Source organism: Bidens hawaiensis, unplaced genomic scaffold, assembly GCF_021521415.1.
Source record: "Bidens hawaiensis isolate Kalapana, Puna unplaced genomic scaffold, B.hawaiensis_p1.1 tig00040645_1, whole genome shotgun sequence".
Classification (NCBI taxonomy): domain Eukaryota; kingdom Viridiplantae; phylum Streptophyta; class Magnoliopsida; order Asterales; family Asteraceae; genus Bidens; species Bidens hawaiensis.
In genome coordinates, this window is record NW_027497189.1 from 136,296 (window position 1) to 148,908 (window position 12,613).

Consider the following 12,613-nt stretch of genomic DNA (forward strand, 5'->3'; position numbering starts at 1 on the left):
ATGATAATTGTTCATGTTTAATGAGTATTATGGATTGTTTGATCAAAAGACTTGAATTGCTATTGTGAAGTTTGATTTATATATGAATTAGGTTGTGTTTAGTTTCTAGGATTCTATTAATATTACTTCATAAACATCATACTATGATTGATTGATTGTGTTTTGATTGATTTTTGCATGTTTGATTCTAGATTTTGTGTTTAGGGTTTGTTTGCGGTATATACAAACGTAGGGTTTTGTTAAGTGAATTATTTGATAAAAAACAATGGGTATACACCTTCTTAGAGACCCAGAGGTGATAAGAAGTTAGAGTTGTCTCATAGCCTTTGCATGCTAGGATTAGAATTGCGCGAAAGTCAGTTCGGTTTTTATCGGGTTTGGGTTTTTGAGCGACTACTTGATCTAATTCGTGTTAAACTTAATTGTTCATATATCCCTAGTTGTGTAGTATTCATATCCATTTGGGTTGAGTTTCGGTGAGTCCAAGATGAGAGTCGGCATTAGAACACCTTAGAAATCAATTAAGTGTAGTTAAGGTTTGTTGGTGAGACTGAGAGGTGATCTAGCTAACATGAGTGAGCCTTTGTTAGGTCATCTTTATATACCGGTGTCGTGAGATCATTCAATACTTTTGCTTGTTGAGCCATCAATTTGATTCTTACATAGGTAGACGTTTTCTCCATCGTATCAGTTATGGTTGTTAAGTTTTTCTTAGTTTGAAAAGTTTTGTCAGTTAGTCCAGTTATTAATTATAATTAATTAAGTTAGTTGAAAGTAAATTAGGTCTAGTAATTTTTGCTTGTATTCAATCATAAACGTGTCAAAAACACACAGTAGATGACCTAACAAAATCTTATCATATGAAATAATCACCAAGGATTAAGTGGAATAATAAAACTAGAACAGACAAAACCAAGTGCATATACGCATCAATCCAATAAAATCAAAGAGTTTATTGACTTATAAAACAATAACGAAAAGAAATAATCCCACTAAAATCAAAACATCAAAAGATGGTTCATCATAAGCCTAGGCAGTCTATAGAGTTTAGCCTAGAATATTCAAATCAAACAAAACAATAAGGATAGAAAACATGGTGAAAATAATGAAAACGAAAGATCAAAGGTGATAAAACCCGTAACCTTAAATCTTGAATGTAGAGCTCCTCACCGAAGGCTTCCTTGCCTTCAAAACCGCCCAGAATCTCACATAATAGCTCCAATACTCTCTAATTAGTCGGGTAGATGTAGGGTATTGTTCAGGTTAAGGTTAGGGGTGTTTATATAGTGAAGAAGAGCCCAAAACCTGAACAAAAATGCAAAATTTATTAAATACTGGTATCTAGGCGCTGTGCGGCCAGGGATGGGAACCTGGTCCAACCGGTTCTCCTTCCGGTTCCTTTCCTGACGCGTTCCGTCTTCTCGTTTAGGCATGCTTTGACTTGTTTTTCGCCCTTTTCAACCACGATCAACTTCCGGAACCTACAAAACACAATTATTTTATTAGTATTCAAATCCTAACTAAAAACGAACAAAAAATAATAAAATATTATATAAAATTTACAAGGGAAGTATATATATTTATCATTATATCAGCGTGTTTGTTGATTGTTCGTTATCAAAAGAACAAATCGCTTTGATGTTGGGATTGAATGATGATGAGCAAGTTGGTTTAAATATGAGTATTCTTGTCACACCCTCAAAATCCACTAACGGAGTTTTACCGTCAGAGGGTGTGAACTAACAGGATCGGAATCATTAGTTATAATCAAACCATAAAAACGTTTAGATGAAATTAAGTGCGGAAGCGTAAAAACCAAAAGACAAAAGTTGCGTCACGCAGGACGACTTAAAACCCCATAACAACAGTTAAAAATCAGTTTGCATAAACAAAAGCGTTTCAGATAATGCATGATCCTATACCGCGCGCCCGCCTCGGCTACCTGAGAATAACATACTAAAAGTGTCAACACGGGGTTGGTGAGTTCACAAGTTTATATAAAATAAAGCGTTTAGCGTTTTGCGTTTCAGCGTTTTGCGTTCAGCGTTTTGCGTTACCAGATACTGTTATGTCAATTATATATCTATAGGTAGCTAGCCTATAAAACAAGTATTACTAAGTGTTCGACACCGAAGCTGACTGTTTATCATTTGCCTTGCCACCAGGTCTATCCCGACCATGGTATGTGTTTAGCCAAGATTACACCCACTCGACCTCCAGTCGAGTTTAGAGTTGGGTGGGGTTTGTCAAACCCAATAGTACTACTCAACAATGACTCGCTATTATCCAATGTTAAACGGTTCGATGTGAATGAAGGACTTTAGTTAACGCGTTTGCCACTTAGTCTTTACAAGTGATATATAATCTATATTAACAAAATCTTAAATGCGTTTTCGGAGTATGTTATCTCCCCCAAGTGAAAAGCGTTTGAAAACAGTTTAAAAAGGGGTAAGTGAACTCACTGTTTGCGAAGTATTCCCAAAATAGTTCACCAAGATGCGCGTCACAGAAAAACTCTCTCTAGCGTTCTAAAACAACAAAGAGATTTTTCTAAGTGTCGGAATATTATCGAGTCTCTAGACCCGGCACATAATACCTATGCACACAACATGTTTCGTGTTTCGTTTGTGAATCGTGTGTGACTTTAACAAGTGTATTTGTGATACGTTACATGTGTGAGCAATTATTTACGTGTCATGTATTCATAATGTACATCACTAGCAATTACTCCCCGTAAGGGCAATTTGGTCAACCCATAACAATTAACTAGCAATTATTCCCCACGAGGGCAATTTGGTCAAATCATGACAATCAATTAGCAATTATTCCCCGCAAGGGCATTTTGGTCAAAACATGACAATTAATTAACAATCATTCCCCTCAAGGGGAATTTGGTCAAAACACGATAATAAATTAGCAATCACGTTGTTTCATGCAACTTTCACAAAATTCAGCAACTAGTTTCTTAACGACAGAATTCTACTTGAAAAAACTAGTCAATCCCACCGATCATAGCATCAAAATTAATTTACCAAAAATCATCACAAAAGCATATATTTCTTAGGTTTCCAGAAAATATTTTATTATATTTTTATTCCACATAGGTTTCTCACAATAATCAAATCATTACAGCAAACTCATAACAGTCAAATTCATGCGCAACAGAATGTTATTTGAAATTCCCGTTAAATAAAAAATCCAATAAATGCAAGACCACTTGGGTTAGGTTCCTAACTCAACAGGTCAACTTCCAGAAGTGGAACCAACGCAATTGGTCTCGTAGTTCATGAGATATAACATTTACAAAACAACCTAACAGCAGGTCTAACAACTCAGGATTTTCTAACGGCTATCCCCATTGAAGGATTAGGCCAACGTATGTCGGGTTTGGAGTATCGGGCTATCCTTAAGTACCGGTTAATGATCCCTATGTTCCCGACGGATGAACCTTGCCCAATTTGTCGCAAGGTCTGTTTGGATTCTTTTGGTGACCATGCGGTGCATTGCAAAGAATTGCCTGGCTTTAAATACAGACATGATCTGGTTAGGGATGTTCTGTGTGATGTTCTTAAACGGGCAGGGATTTCTGCTAAAAAGGAGGCCCCTGTTAACTTTCTCACGGATCCTATTGAAGGGAGGTCTACTTTACGACCAGCTGATATTCTTGTGTTCGGGTGGGCAGGGGGGAAACACGCCTGTGTGGATCTTACAGGAGTGTCTCCTCTTGTTGGGCTCAGGGAACTTGGGTTTGTTGTGGGTCAGGCTGCGTTGAAGGCTGAATCGGGCAAAGTTGTTAAACACGAGAAAGCTTGTTTAGATAATCAACATGTCTTTCTACCATTTGCCTTTGATACATTTGGTTTTCTGGCTTCAGAGGCTGTGAAATTTTTGAGTAGGGTTCAGCGCGTCGTACACGGAACCTCTTCAGCTTCTAGGTCTCAAAGCTTCGTTTTTAGCAGGATTGGCTTTGCTGTTCAAAAGGGGGTTGCGGCGCAGCTTGTTGCCCGTTTGCCTGCCACTTTATTGTAATCGTTTTATAGTAAATTATATAAAACTTTAGAAACTAGACTCAACCTAGTTTACTGTAGTATCAATAATCTCAACCAATTTTCACATTTACACCCCGTTACAGTCAATTGAACATCAACAACACAATCTGTCCAGAAACTGTTTGCAACAAAACTCAACATATTAACCATTTATAAACCATAATTCCTTCATATAACATCCTAGACACCATAATCACTATCCATGCACATCAATTACACATTACATCCATGGTTAGGGTTTTATTTGAATTCAAAATCAAGAGCACAACGATTAACATGTAATAATACCAATTCTAGTTATCATATCACAATCAATCCATCATCAAAATCAAGATAAAACATATGAACACATATACATATGAAAATCGGACCTAGGGTTTACAATTATACCTTCAAAAACACCAATACAAGCAAGAGGAAGGTAGAAGTTAGCTAGAAACGGATGTAAGATGCTTCAATTGTGAAAGACCAAGATCAAAATCAAGCAATATGTGTGTGTGTGAGCCGATCGTGAAAGGGAGCAAGGGGGGCCCTGCCGTCGTTTGATGTGAGGGAGAGAAAGAGGAGAGTTAGGGTTTTTACATATTAATAATAATATAATACACTTTGGTCCCTCAACTTCTAGTTTGTTCTTTCCTAGCTTAAATCAACTCGTTTGCGTTTCGGTGCAATTCCCGAAAGACTACACATGTAGTAAGTGTCAAGCGTCATTTAAACCCTAGTTTAAATGTAATGAGGTGTGCGTTATAGATTCAAAGATCTTAAGTTTGAATTGACGGAGTTGAGTTAACGGAGTTAACCTGAAATTGACGATTGTCACATCATTCCCATGTAAAAGAATTTTCGTCCCGAAAATTTGAGTCAAGTCGTGATGAGTGTCTGAAAAAGTAAGAAAAAAAATTTCAGTTTGTCATATCATCCCCTAGTAGAAAGAAATTTCGTTCCGAAATTTAATTCATACCTCCGGTGATTTCTGACGGTTTGTCGGGTTTCGCGGTTTTCTGTGTTTGGTCAGCCCTTCAAAAAGGTGAGGATACTTTTTCATCATTTGATCCTCGCGTTCTCACGTGAACTCCGGTCCACGTCTTGAGTTCCAACGGACCTTAACGATTGGAATTTTGCTGTGCTTGAGTGTTTTGGTTTCCCAATCCAAAACATCAACTGGTTCTTCAATGAAGCGTAGCTGTTCATCAACTTGCAGTTCGTCCAAAGGGACTACTTGGGTTTCATCAGATAGGCATTTCTTCAAATTGGATACGTGGAATACATTGTGTACACTGCTGAGTTCCGCTGGTAAGTCCAGCCGGTACGCCACTGGACCAACGCGTTCCGTTATCCGGTAAGGACCAACATATCGTGGGTTGAGTTTGTTTCGCTTTCCAAAGCGAACCACACCTTTCCAAGGTGAGACTTTGAGTAACACTCGATCGTTTACTTGAAATTCGAGAGGTTTTCGGCGCTTGTCGGCGTAACTCTTTTAGCGATCTCGTGCTGCTGCCTTGCGGTTTCGGATTTGAACAATCTTTTCCGAGGTTTCGAGTACCAGTTCTGGACCAGTGATCGACACTTCCGTCCGTACAACGCTTCAAACGGCGCTGCTTTAATACTTGCGTGGTAGCTGTTATTATACGAAAACTCTACCAAAGGTAAGTGAGGTTCCCAACTTTTTCCGAAATCCAACACACATGCACGCAACATGTCCTCTAAGGTCTGAATAGTTCGTTCACTTTGCCCATCCGTCTGAGGATGGTATGCTGTGCTCATATCAAGACGGGTGCCTAGTGCGATTTGCAGTGACTTCCAAAAGTGCGAAGTGAAACGGGAATCTCGATCAGAAATGATTGAGACAGGCACTCCGTGTCTTGACACTACTTCCTTCATGTAGACGCGAGTCAGTCTTTCCATTTTGTCCGATTCCTTAATCGCTAAAAAGTGTGTCGACTTAGTCAACCGGTCAACGATCACCCAGATGGTATCGCATCCCGTCGGTGTCTTAGGTAATCCGGTGATGAAGTCCGTTGAACTGTGTTCCCATTTCCACATTGGAAGTTCCGGTTGTTGCAGTAGACCAGATGGTTTCTGGTATTCTATTTTGACTCTGGCACAAGTCAAGCATTTGCTCACGTAGGTGGCAATGTCGGCTTTCATGTTCGGCCACCAGTAAAGTGCCTTTAAGTCATGGTACATCTTATCTGAGCCAGGGTGGATAGAATATCGGGACTTGTGTGCTTCGTCCATCACTAGAGTTCTCAACTCTCCGTATCGTGGAACCCAGATCCGGTTCTCAAAATATCGGACCCCGTCCGATTTGGTTTCAAGTTGCTTGTTCATGCCCGCATGAGTTCTGATGGAAGATTATCATCTTTCAAAGCTTCGAGTTGCGCCTCACGAATTTGATCGGGTAAGTTGGCATGAATCGTCAGTTGCAATACTCGCACTCGCCTGGGTTTATCAGTTTCTTTCCTGCTGAGAGCGTCGGCCACTACATTAGCCATCACTAGAGTTCTCAACTCTCCGTATCGTGGAACCCAGATCCGGTTCTCAAAATATCGGACCCCGTCCGATTTGGTTTCAAGTTGCTTGTTCATGCCCCGCATGAGTTCTGATGGAAAATTATCATCTTTCAAAGCTTCGAGTTGCGCCTCACGAATTTGATCGGGTAAGTTGGCATGAATCGTCAGTTGCAATACTCGCACTCGCCTGGGTTTATCAGTTTCTTTCCTGCTTAGAGCGTCGGCCACTACATTAGCCTTGCCAGGGTGGTACTTGATGGCACAATCATAATCCTTAAGCAGCTCGACCCAAAGACGCTGTCGCATGATCAGCTCCTTCTGATCGTTGATATGTTGGAGACTCTTGTGGTCGGTGTAAATGGTAAACTTGGTACCGTACAAGTAATGCCTCCATATCTTAAGGGCAAACACAACAGCTCCGAGTTCTAAATCATGGGTCGTGTAGTTCTTCTCGTGAACCCGTAGTTGTCGAGAGGCATAAGCTATAACCTTCTCGAGTTGCATCAGCACACAACCGAGACCTTGTATCGATGCGTCACAGTGTACCTCAAAATTCTCCGTTCCCTCGGGGAGGGCTAGAATAGGGCGCTACGGAGTTTGGTTTTCAACAGTTGAAAAGCGGATTCTTGCGCGTCACCCCAATTGTACTTAGTACCTTTGTGAGTCAAAGCGGTGAGGGGTTGAGCTATCTTTGAAAATCCCTCGATGAAACGCCGGTAGTAGCCGGCCAGTCCTAGGAATTGCCGCACCTCAGTCGGAGTCTTAGGTGCTTCCCAGTTTTTGATGGCCTCTACCTTACCGGGATCGACATGGATACCGTTCTCGTTGATCACATGTCCTAAAAAGTGAACCTCGCGAAGCCAAAATTCGCATTTCGAGAGCTTAGCGTACAGTTGCTCCTTCTTCAATAATTCCAGAATTACCCTTAAGTGCTCTTCGTCGTCAGCCTCGTCCTTGGAGTAGACGAGAATATCATCAATAAACACAATCACAAACTTGTCGAGGTACGCCTTGTATACTCGATTCATAAGATCCATAAATACGGCTGGCGCGTTGGTTAGGCCAAAAGGCATAACCGAAAACTCGTAGTGACCATACCGTGTTCTGAAAGCCGTCTTTGAAATATCTTCCTCGCGCACTCTTAGTTGATGGTAACCAGACCGCAGATCGATCTTCGAGTAGTAACTCGATCCTTGGAGTTTGTCAAACAGATCATCAATTCGGGGTAAAGGATAACGGTTCTTGACCGTCACCTTGTTCAACTCCCGGTAGTCGATGCACATGCGGAAAGTCCCGTCCTTCTTTCTGACAAATAAGACAGGGGCTCCCCATGGCGATGAGCTAGGTCGGATAAAACCCTTATCCAACAAATCCATCAACTGAGTGGACAGTTCCTGAAGCTCCGCCGGTGCGAGCCGATACAGGGCTCGTGCTATGGGTGCTGCACCGGGTGTCAACTCTATTTGGAATTCGACTTGACGAATAGGAGGGAGTCCGGGCAAATCCTCCAGGAAAACTTCCGGGAAATCCCGCACAATCGGTATATCTTCAATTCGTTTCTCCTCCGCGGGTTTCTCAACAATATGCGCTAAAATTGCGGGATGACCCTTTCGTAGATACTTCTGCGCCTTCAGGAGGGTAATGACGCTGGTGGTCATGCCGCTTCTTTCACCTCGGATCGAAATGATCTCGCCGGAAGGGGTAGTAATGTGGACTATCTTGCCATAACATATAATCTCCGCTCAGTTCTCGGATAACCAGTCCATGCCGACAACGACATCGAAACTACCAAGTTTCGATATCAAAAACATGACCTGACAGTTTCAACTTACATCCCGCAAGTACATGAGTCGTTACTATGGTCTTACCGTCAGCTAATTCAACAGGAAACTTAGCATCTAACGGGGTTGGAGTTAGGTCTAAGAGTTGACTAAAGGCTTTCGACACAAAACTCCTATCAGCTCCAGTGTCAAACAATACAGAAGCAAAACAATCGTTCACAGGGAACTTACCAGTCACCACGTACGGATCATTGCGGGCTTGACCCGACCCAATAAAAAATGCTCTTCCTTTACCATTGTTTCCACCACCACCACCACTTCCATTACCTCCATTGTTGTCGTTCTGTTTCAGCTTAGGGCAGTCTTTCTTAAAATGTCCCTCTTGTCCACACTCAAAACATCCCTTGGTTGTCATGGGTGGTTTAGGAGCACCCTTTGCCGCAAGGTCTCCTCTACATTCCTTTGCTTGGTGACCCATCTTTCCGCATCTCAAACACTTGACACGGTCACATGGGCCAGCATGATGATAGTTGCACCTGTTGCACTTCGGATATTTCCCAGCATATCCGCTCGATGCCCGCTACCGTTGTTATTGTTGTTGTGACCCTGATTGTTGAAGCTCCGAATGGGTTCGGGCTTACGGTAGTGGTGTTGCTGAGGGGGGTTCGAGGATGAGGATCTGGTGTTGTCAAACTTTCTCTTTCCATTGCTCGGGTTGTTGTTGCTGTTGTCAGTAATCGGGTTGTCACGGGCTTTAGTGGTTGAACCTCTAGGTGGTAACGCACCTTGGGTCACTGCTTGATCCGTCAGCTTGTGAGCTAACCGGATCGCTTGTTGTATCGTGGCTGGTCTGGATGACGTCACCATGCCCTGAATCTGCGGTGCTAACCCATCTATATACATTTCAATCCTCTTACTTGGCGTGTCTACCATCCGCGGACACATCACAGCTAACTCGTGAGAACGGGTAGTGTAGGCTTCGATTTCCGAACCCACCATCTTCAATGACCAAAATTCTGACTCCAACTTTGCAATCTCCTCTCTTGGACAGTACTCTTCTCGCATCATGTTTTTGAACTCCTCCCAGTTCATCGCGTTAGCTAGTTCCAATCCAAGAATCTGTACGTTCGAATTCCACCAAGTGAGGGCAGAATCTTCAAGTGTTCCAGCAGCAAATTTGACCCTACTGGCAAATGCCGACTCGGCCTTCTCAGCCCAACGCAGGAAGCCTATAGCTCCCTCAGTGCCCTTAAACGTACTGGGCTTGAAGTCAAGGTAATTCTTGAAGGTACACGTTCCTATTGGACCTCCAGCCTGGTTCTGTACATGTGCGGCTAGAGCGGCCGTCGCGTGGTCATTCAGCAGAGTTTAGAGTTCTGCTGCAGTCAGGTTGATGTTACCACGTTCCGCGTCCAGCGTTTCTTCCTGCCATTTCCTAGAATCACAGCATAAAATGTTAAACATGAATTTTCTTTCATATGCAACACGCCATAGGCGGGAAATTTCCTCTGGTTCCTCTTTAGGCTCTGCCTCAGGTTCGGCTGCGTTCTGAGCAACTTGCATTTGTAAGACATCGCAACGCTCTAAAGCTATCTCGGTTCGAGTCCTTGCTACTTGGAGTTGCTCTTGCAAGTCTATCATCTCGGCTTGCATCTTTCATAATCTTCATCTGTTGATCACTAGCCTCTTGCATTTCCTTCATGGCCGCTGTCATGCGGGAAATTTCCTCCTTAGTCTCGGTTCCATCTTTTAAACAGTCCGGAAACGTTCGCTCTCGTATAGCGCATGTAACCCACGTCACGCTCCAAGCATGAAACAACAGCCGCGAGAACTCGCTCTACAGGTTCGGTTATGGGTGGTAGGGTGTTGGGGTAAGCAGGATGGTTCGGGGGTGGTAATGGGGGAACTTGTTCACGATAGATCATACGTCTGATCATATTAGGGTACCAATCCCAGCTAACTTCGTTTTCGTACATGCCTCCGGATAAGCGATACCTCTTCGGTGCAGGAGCTTCGAGTTCCGGGACTACATGAGGTGGCGACGAGGTAGTTAACTGCAAAATTTATTAAATACTGGTATCTAGGCGCTGTGCGGCCATGGATGGGAACCTGGTCCAACCGGTTCTCCTTCCGGTTCCTTTCCTGACGCGTTCCGTCTTCTCGTTTAGGCTTGTTTTGACTTGTTTTTCGCCCTTTTCAACCACGATCAACTTCCGGAACCTACAAAACACAATTATTTTATTAGTATTCAAATCCTAACTAAAAACTAACAAAAAATAATAAAATATTAAATAAAATTTACAAGGGAAGTATATATATTTATCATTATATCAGCGTGTTTGTTGATTGTTCGTTATCAAAAGAACAAATCGCTTTGATGTTGGGATTGAATGATGATGAGCAAGTTGGTTTAAATATGAGTATTCTTGTCACACCCTCAAAATCCACTAACGGAGTTTTACCGTCAGAGGGTGTGAACTAACAGGATCGGAATCATTAGTTATAATCAAACCATAAAAACGTTTAGATGAAATTAAGTGCGGAAGCGTAAAAACCAAAAGACAAAAGTTGCGTCACGCAGGACGACTTAAAACCCCATATCAACAGTTAAAAATCAGTTTGCATAAACAAAAGCGTTTCAGATAATGCATGATCCTATACCGCGCGCCCGCCTCGGCTACCTGAGAATAACATACTAAAAGTGGAACCATGCGCAACAGAATTTCTTAGGTTTCCAGAAAATATTTTATTATATTTTTATTCCACATAGGTTTCTCACAATAATCAAATCATTACAGCAAACTCATAACAGTCAAATTCATGCGCAACAGAATATTATTTGAAATTCCCGTTAAATGAAAAATCCAATAAATGCAAGACCACTTGGGTTAGGTTCCTAACTCAACAAGTCAACTTCCAGAAGTGGAACCAACGCAATTGGTCACATAGTTCATGAGATATAACATTTACAAAACAACCTAACAGCAGGTCTAACAACTCAGCTTTGCACAACGTTTTTGTAAAATCAGAAAGGTTAACTTTTACATGTCCAAAATTGCAAATTTATATTATTTAGAAACTAGACTCAACCTAGTTTACTGTAGTATCAATAATCTCAACCAATTTTCACATTTACACCCCGTTACAGTCAATTGAACATCAACAACACAATCTGTCCAGAAACTGTTTGCAACAAAACTCAACATATTAACCATTTATAAACCATAATTCCTTCATATAACATCCTAGACACCATAATCACTATCCATGCACATCAATTACACATTACATCCATGGTTAGGGTTTTATTTGAATTCAAAATCAAGAGCACAACGATTAACATGTAATAATACCAATTCTAGTTATCATATCACAATCAATCCATCATCAAAATCAAGATAAAACATATGAACACATATACATATGAAAATCGGACCTAGGGTTTACAATTATACCTTCAAAAACACCAATACAAGCAAGAGGAAGGTAGAAGTTGGCTAGAAACGGATGTAAGATGCTTCAATTGTGAAAGACCAAGATCAAAATCAAGCAATATGTGTGTGTGTGTGTGAGCCGATCGTGAAAGGGAGCAAGGGGGGGGGGGGCTGCCGTCGTTTGATGTGAGGGAGAGAAAGAGGAGAGTTAGGGTTTTTACAAATTAATAATAATATAATACACTTTGGTCCCTCAACTTCTAGTTTGTTCTTTCCTAGCTTAAATTAACTAGTTTGCATATTGAGTTAACATTGTTATAACATGTTATCACATAACACATAAGTCTAACACAAAATTATCACATAATTATTGTTTTGACGTTTTTTGTTTATCCACCAATTGTTTGCGTCAACTCGTTTGCGTTTCGGTGCAATTCCCGAAAGACTACACATGTAGTAAGTGTCAAGCGTCATTTAAACCCTAGTTTAAATGTAATGAGGTGTGCGTTATAGATTCAATGATCTTAAGTCTGAATTGACGGAGTTGAGTTAATGGAGTTAACCTGAAATTGACGATTGTCGCATCATTCCCATGTTAAAGAATTTTCGTCCCGAAAATTTGAGTCAAGTCGTGATGAGTGTCTGAAAAAGTAAGAAAAAAAATTTCAGTTTGTCATATCATCCCCTAGTAGAAAGAAATTTCGTCCCGAAATTTAATTCATACCTCCGGTGATTTCTGACGGTTTGTCGGGTTTCGCGGTTTTCTGTGTTTGGTCAGCCCTTCAAAAAGGTGAGGATACTTTTTCATCATTTGATCCTCGCGTTCCCACGTGAAC